The sequence below is a fragment of the Neomonachus schauinslandi genome, chromosome 2, assembly GCF_002201575.2.
Source record: "Neomonachus schauinslandi chromosome 2, ASM220157v2, whole genome shotgun sequence".
Taxonomy (NCBI): Eukaryota; Metazoa; Chordata; class Mammalia; order Carnivora; family Phocidae; genus Neomonachus; species Neomonachus schauinslandi.
The window spans coordinates 51,604,744-51,612,401 of record NC_058404.1 but is presented as its reverse complement, the minus strand read 5'-3'; positions in this window follow the sequence as shown (position 1 = coordinate 51,612,401).

Below are 7,658 nucleotides of genomic sequence, written 5' to 3'. Positions count from 1 at the left end.
GGCACCTCAGAGCAGTTTAGGAATTACAGCTCTAGGTATTAAAATTCTGATGGGACATACATGACAATCATGTCACACAACTAATCTTAAGTCAACTGACTGGATAACATTTAAACTTATAGTTTCCATATGCTTCCGGAAAGCATTACATTGGTTAGTTAAATGTTAAATAGCAACATTGCTTCCACCTCATGATCTTAGCAGCCCCCTTCACTATACTGATGATATTCCTCACTGTATTATTTAGGGTCCTCCAGAGAAACAGAAACAAAAGGAAGTGCATATATATAGAGAGAGAAAGAAAGATTTATTGTAAGGAAATGGTTCCTCTGACTATGGAGACAGGCACGTTCAAATCTACAGTGGGGGTTGGCAGGCTTAAGGCTCAGGACAGCTGATGGTGCCGATGAAGTCCAAAGGCAGTCTGCTGTGAATCTCCTTTTGATCAGAGAGGCCAGTTTTTTTGTTCTATTCAGGCCTTCAACTGATTAGATGAGGCTCACCCACATTATGGAGGGAAATCCACTTACTCAAAGTACATTGATTTAAATGTTAATTTTATCCAAATACCCTCCAAATTGGCACATTAAATTAATCATCACAAGTCCACCCTTTGTCACCCACACACATCTCCTTAAATCATAATCTCCAAATAAAGGCAACAACAAGGTCACACTTTACCTAACATGATACAACAATTCTATATACAATGGAAAATCCACTAACCCTTTCTCCAGAGGAGGATGCAATGTCTTTGTGATGTTTAGTTTTCTCTTGATCTCTTGTAACTTAAGTACTATTTCATATAAAGTTCCATATAAAATTAATAATACTTAAATACTATGATATAAAGTCAACACATCTTATGTTACATAATAAGGAGATAAGAGGGAAGAAAACAAAGATATTTGCTCAATATATACATACACATTCATAACAAAATAAAGGAAAAATATGACAATTACAGTTTTTATTTCTATGACTAGTCACATGGTCATATCTGGTATTTATAACTACCTTCTTCCACTACCCATTCTGTATTTCCTTTGCCCTCAGCAAGCAGTTCAGCTGGTGATGGCTCTTTACACAGTGGGGTGACCTAAATCCTAATCTTGAAAGGTCTGGGCCATTAGTAGCCTTGTCCGGATTGGGTTGTTATAGTTTTCCATTAACCTTAATTTCAGAGATTGCTGGGGTTCCAGACATACTCCTCCTGACAATTATGGAGTAGTAATCCAATTTCCCTGGTAATCAGGATTCATTACCTCAGGAAGCACAGTAAGGCCCTTATTTGCCTGTTGTTGATTCAGAGGCATGAGGAGTCCAAAATGGCCAGGTGGTAGTCTTCCAGTTCAATGAAATCATTGTTATGTCTCCTGGTGGAAACATTCCTCTAGTTAGAACTAAAACCTCTAAGTATAAGTTGTGGGGACAGGAAGCAAAAATTTTACTAGCAGGTGAATAGAGCTACTCCTATTTCTAGCCCTAGATTCCTAGACCTGTGAATCCCAGCTTTAGAAGAAACAGCATCATGTATTGATTGATTCAGAGCATATACAACCTCCTACAAAGCCTTTTCCTAGTCCTACAAAGCATTTCTATCTGCCTGGCACTGAAATTAAATCCTCAAAAGGCTATTCCACTGTTTTATAAAGCCAGATGCTTCAGGATTGTAGGAAACAAGGTAAGACCAGTGAATTCCATAAGCATGAACCCATCAATGCACTTCATTTGCGTTAAGTTAGTTCCTTGATCAGAAACAATGTTTTGTGGGATACTGTCAATAATACATTCTGTAGCGGGGCACCTGGGTGGCTCAGTCGTTAGGCGTCTGCCTTCAGCTCGGGTCATGATCCCGGGGTCCTGGGATCGAGCCCCACATCAGGCTCCCTGCTCTGCGGGAGGCCTGCTTCTCACTCTCCCACTCCCCCTGCTTGTGTTCCCTCTCTCGCTGTCTCTCTCTCTCTCTCAAATAAAATCTTTAAAAAAAAAAAATAATAATACATTCTGTAGGTACATGAATGATAATTTTGGTAGAGGCATTGCATACAGAAAAAGCAAATCTATATCCAGAATAAGTGTCTATTCCAGTAAGAACAAAATTCAGCCCTTTCCATGATAGAAGTGGTCCAATGTAATCAACCTGACACAAGTAGCTGGCTCTCACTTTGGGGAATGGTGCCATATTGGGAATTTATTGTCGGTCTCTGCTGTTGGTAGTTTGGGCACTCAGCAGTGGCCATGGCCAGGTTGGCCTTGGTGACTAAGAGTCCAAGTTGCTGACCCCATGCATAATCTCTATCCCTGCTTCCATGGCTGCTTTGTTCAGGAAGTGATTGGGAGATGACAGGGGTGGCTGGGAAAAGAAGCTGACTGGTAGTCACAGAATAAGTCATCCTATATACTGCATTATTAAAATCCTCCTCTGTTGAGATCTCCTTTTGGTGGGCATTGACATGAAACACAAGTATCTTCACTTTTTCACTCATTCAGAGAAGTTTATCCACATATTTCTTCTCCAGACTTCCTTATCACCAATTTTCCAATCATGTTCCTTCCAAGTCCCTGACCCACCAGCCAAACCATTGCCCACGGCCATGAATCAGTATATAATTGTACATGTGGCCATTTCTCCTTCTAAGCAAAATGAACAAACAGGTGCACTGCTTAAAGTTCTGGGAGAATTTCTCTTCCTCACTCTCCTTCAAGGATACCCCAAGAAGGAACTATAGTGCTACCTCTGTCTACTTTCAGATAATGCCTGCATATGATACAGAAGCACCTATAAATCAGGGCTGAGTTTCCTCTTCCTTGGTCAGCTGATTGTAAAGAACTCCTCATGAGTCCATAGGTGCAAACCGGGAGAGAGAAGGTAGTGTGGCTGGGTTGGAGTGAACCAAGGGCATTGGGACACTTTGTGTAACTTGTTTCTTCAGGGCCTGCTTGAGCCCAATCTCATATATACTAATGTCCATAGGATGATGGAGTGCTGCTGTATGTACATGCCCAACTTTATGGCTTGGAATATCAGATAACACTCAGTTAATGATGGGCAGCTCAGGTCATATGGTAACTTGGTGGCCCACGGTTAAGTGCTCAGTATCTACAAGTTCTAGTATCAGGCCAAAAGCTGCTTCTCAAAAGGAAGGTAGTTCTCTACCAAGGATGGCAGTACTTTTCTCCAAAACCCTAAGGGCCTATGCTATAATTTACCTTTAAGGGCCTGCCACAGTCTCCCAACAGCATCCTATCTGCCACTGATGCTTCAACCACCATTGGACCTGTTGGATCATAGGCCCAAGTGGCAGCGCAGCTTGTATGGCAAGCTGGACCTGTTGCAGAACCTTCTGTTCTGGGCTTCATGTAGCAGCTTTTTGGGTCACTTAGTAAATGGGCCAGAGTAGCACACTTAAATGAGGAATATGTTGCCTCCAAAATCCAATGAGGTCCACTAAGTTATACCTCTTTTTTGGTTGTAAGAAGGGATAGATGCAACAATTCACGCTTTACCTTAGAAGGGATACCTCAACATGTCTGACCCACTGAATCCCTAGAAATTTCACCAAGGTTGGAGGCCCCTGAAATTGGTTAGATTTTTTTCTCACCACCTAGCTTATAAACATCTTACCAATAAGTCTAGAGTAATTGATTTCTCTTGCTCACAAGGTCTAATCAGCACAATGTCATCAATGTAAAGGACTAGTGTGATATCTTGTGGAGGGGAAAGGGATCTTTCCCCTCCACAAGATCAAGATCCCCATGAGTTAAATTATGACATAGGCCTGGAGAGTTGATATACCCCTGAGGTAGGCTAGAGAACAAGCTGCTTCTGGTAGACCTTATGAATAGGGATGGAGAAAAAGGCATTTTCCAGATCAATAGCTGCATAGCAGATACCAGGCAATATGTTAATTTGTTCAAGAAATTAAAGTACATCTGGTAGAGTCACTGCAATTGGAGTCACCATCTTGTTAAGCTTACAATAATCCTCTGTCATTCTCAGAGAACTGTCAGTGTTCTGTCCAGGCCAGATAGAATAGTTGAATGGGGATGTGGTGAGAATCACCACCCTGCATTCTTTGTCTTTGATGGAGACACTAATCTCTGCAGTCCTTCCAGGAATGCAGGATTGTGTTCGGTTTACTATTTTCCTAGGTAAAGGCAGTGCCTCTTGGACTTTTCCACCATAATACATTACCCTTACTCCATAGATCAGGGAACCAGTATGAGATTCTGCCAGTTTCTCAGTATGTCTGTTCCAGTTGTACATTCCAGAACTGGGAAAACAACCACAGGGTGGATTCAGGGACCCATCTCCTGTGAGATGTACTTCAGTTAAAACCCCATTGATCACCGGACCTCCATAAGCCCCTACTCTGACTAGAGGACCATAGTGGTATTTGGGTCTCCTGGAATCAGTGTCCTTCAGAGCCAGTGTCTAGCAGTCCCCCAAAGGGCTGATTATTTCCTTTTCCCCAGTGTACAGTTATCCTGGTAAAAAGCTATAGGTCCCTTTGGGGAAAGCTGGGAAGATTAACAGTAAAAATATTTGGTGTATACTGGGGTCCATCTTCAAGGGTACCAAGCTTCCCTTTTATTTAAGTCATTCTGGGCTTGTAAACAGCTGAAGTCTGAGGAGAAGCCATGACTGTTTTTATAATTCAGATTAGACTTTTGTTCTCTTGACCTAGAACTTCTCTGCTTATCCAGAACAAGTAAGAATTTAGTAGGCTTCCTATCTATTTCACTTCTAAGCACACTATAACCAACTAGCCCACCCCATGGGTCGGTGCATGTCAGCCTATCCCCATCACTGCATTGACTCTGCTATTATGGTATCCATGCTCTCCTTGCCTTAGGCAGTTGAGTGCCACCATTAGGTATCTGCCACCCCAGGACCCAATTACTCTAATTGTGGTTAGGTTTCCCAGTTCAGAGACTGCAGTTCTCCCTGCAAGGTCTGGCCTACAAAGAATGATCATAGAGCTCTTCAAGGATTCTAAGACTCTCCTCACAAATTTATTTCTCACAGTCATGGTGAAAGGCATGTCTTCTGGACCTTCCCAGGGTGGGTGAGTGGGTCTGAGATGACAAACCCACTCCAACATCCCACCTTCCCTGTCTTTGAATCCCTTTCTTTACATGAAATCAAGGCAGATCCAGCACTTCTCTCTCACTCACTGTGGGTCACCTTTTGGCCCATGCCTCAGCCAGCCAACCAAACAAACTGTTAGACCCTTTCTAACTCCTCAAGATGCAACATTACATAGAAAATCTCTGCTTAGTTAGCCCCTATCAATAAATTCTGCATGATCCAACATTATGTTTCTTTCACCATTATCCCACCCTTTTAGTATCCATTACCACAAATACTTCCCAGATTTCTATCTGCAAGAATTAGAAAACTCAGGTAATTCTTTTGGAATAGAGCACACCACCTCATGGGTCATACTTTGTACCTCACCTTTAGGGTCCTGCTGAGAACTGAGTCTAGTTATAGGTCTAGAAGCAAAGAGGGGTGGTGGAGGTGGGTCCTCAGGAGCATCAGCATTGTCTTTCTTGGCAATGGGGGAGGCCACTGCCCTCTCCTCAGGCAGTGCAGGCTTCAGACAGGAGTTAAGTGGTCACTTTTACTGGGGGTAGAGAAACTGCTTCCACTGTCAAAGATGACTCATCAGAATTCAGGGGTCCAGTGTTCCCAGCTCCATCAGGGTCTTCCCACATATCCTCATTCCAACTTTCAGGATTCCATTCCTTCCCAGTTAATGCCTTTAACAGTAGACACCCTGTAAGGTTAGGAGTTCAACTCACATCGTATTTCAGCTAGATTCAGGATGAGATTGTGAGTTTGATTTTTAGCAATCTCAGCCTTGTGGCCATAGGAAAAAGGGTATCCTTCAGGAAAAATTAAGATTTCAAGTCATTTCTGGGACTCTTGAGCTGAGAATTTGAATTGTGAGCTCATCTTTTTCTTTCCCCACTTTATCTAACAACATTAGGAGCAACCAGCCAATCTCATTGTACTTATTGGTTTGACAAAAATGTTTGAACGTATCATATACGTGGTCACCCAGATCTTAGTTTCTTGTAAGTTTAGTGTCTTTAAATCTAATCAGATTAGAGAGCCAATTCCAGAAATCCCAGAATGAATTCAGAAAATTATTCCTTAAAATTTTGTTCTTCTACTCAGTTGGTTAAGCATCTGCGTCGGCCCAGGTCATGATCCCAGAGCCCTGGGACTGAGTCCCGCATCAAGCTCCCTGTTCAGTGGGGAGCCTGCTTCTCCCTTTGCCCCTACCCCCTGCTCATGCGCTCTCTCTTTCATGCTCTCTCTCTCAAATAAATAAAATCTTAAAAAAAAAAAAAAGAATTACAAACACTCTCAGTACCAAAATCTGTACTAGTCAGAATTCCCCAGAGAAAAGTGTATGTGTATGTGCATGTGTGTATGTGTTATAAGAAATTGCCTCACATGATCATGGAGACTGGTAATCCTAATCTGCTGTTTATCTATCAGGCTCAAGTCACAGAAAGGCTGATGGTGATAAACTCTGAAGGCTACCCAGGAAAGGTGATAGTGCAGATGAAATCCAAAAGGGGTGTATTGGAGAAACTCCCTCTTTTTTGTGGAGGCTAGTCTCTTTGTTCTATTCAGACCTTCAACTAATTGGATGAAGCCCACCACCTTATGGAGAGCAATCTGCTTACTCAAAGTTCACTTATTCAAATGCTAATCTCATCCAAAAACCATCATACTCTCCAAGTTGAGATACAAAATTAACTGTTGTAGTCTCCCAGGTGTCTTTCACATGATATTTTGTTTTCTCCATATGTTAGAACTAATAACGTGCCATACTTATCCTTACTTTGAGGACAACTCATTTTTACCTCTTTCTTGAGCAACATTAATTTTTTTCTCAGGACCCCCTACTTAAAAATCATATTTTCATTTTCTACCTTAGAACTCTTCTCTTTGGGGGCAGAAGGTTCTGTTCTCTTTCTCCTTGCTTTCAGCTTGTTACCAATTTTCACTTCCAGTTTATTCTTTAGTCAAACTGATGATGCTCATCTCCAACTAGTCCTTCATTTGCTCTCTTTTCCACACTTGGAAAAACCTCACTTCTACAGCAGTCCTTCAGCAGATTCTCCTCCATGTTTCAGTCTCTCTGAGGAGACTTCTGGGTCCTGCCAGCCCATGAAGATGGCCCCCTCTGTACTCTGCAGGATTCCTGGGTCCCACCCCCTCTAGCGCTCAATTGGAAGGGTCAGGTGTGGGACATATCACTGTTCGCCAAGAAACTTCTTGAGGATGGGATCCTGCCTTCTGCTAAATCCTCCAGCATCTGACACTGTGAGCTGTCAATATAAGACCAAATTACTGAGTGTTGCCATGTACCTCTTTTCTCCAGCTTCAGTCTCCATTGGATTTCCTGGGCCACACTAAAGATGCAGTGGCAATTTAGGAAATGTAAAACTTTAAATGGAAGCTTGGACTTTTCCCATGACCTACAGCATGGCTGATATGTCTTCAGAAAGAGATTGTGAGACAAAATATTTCCTAGGTCTCTTTTCCCTTTGGAGAAGGGAAAGAGACTCTACCCTTGCTCCCCCTGTGGTCCTGAAGCAGCAATTTCTGGACATACTTTCTTCAGAAGTTC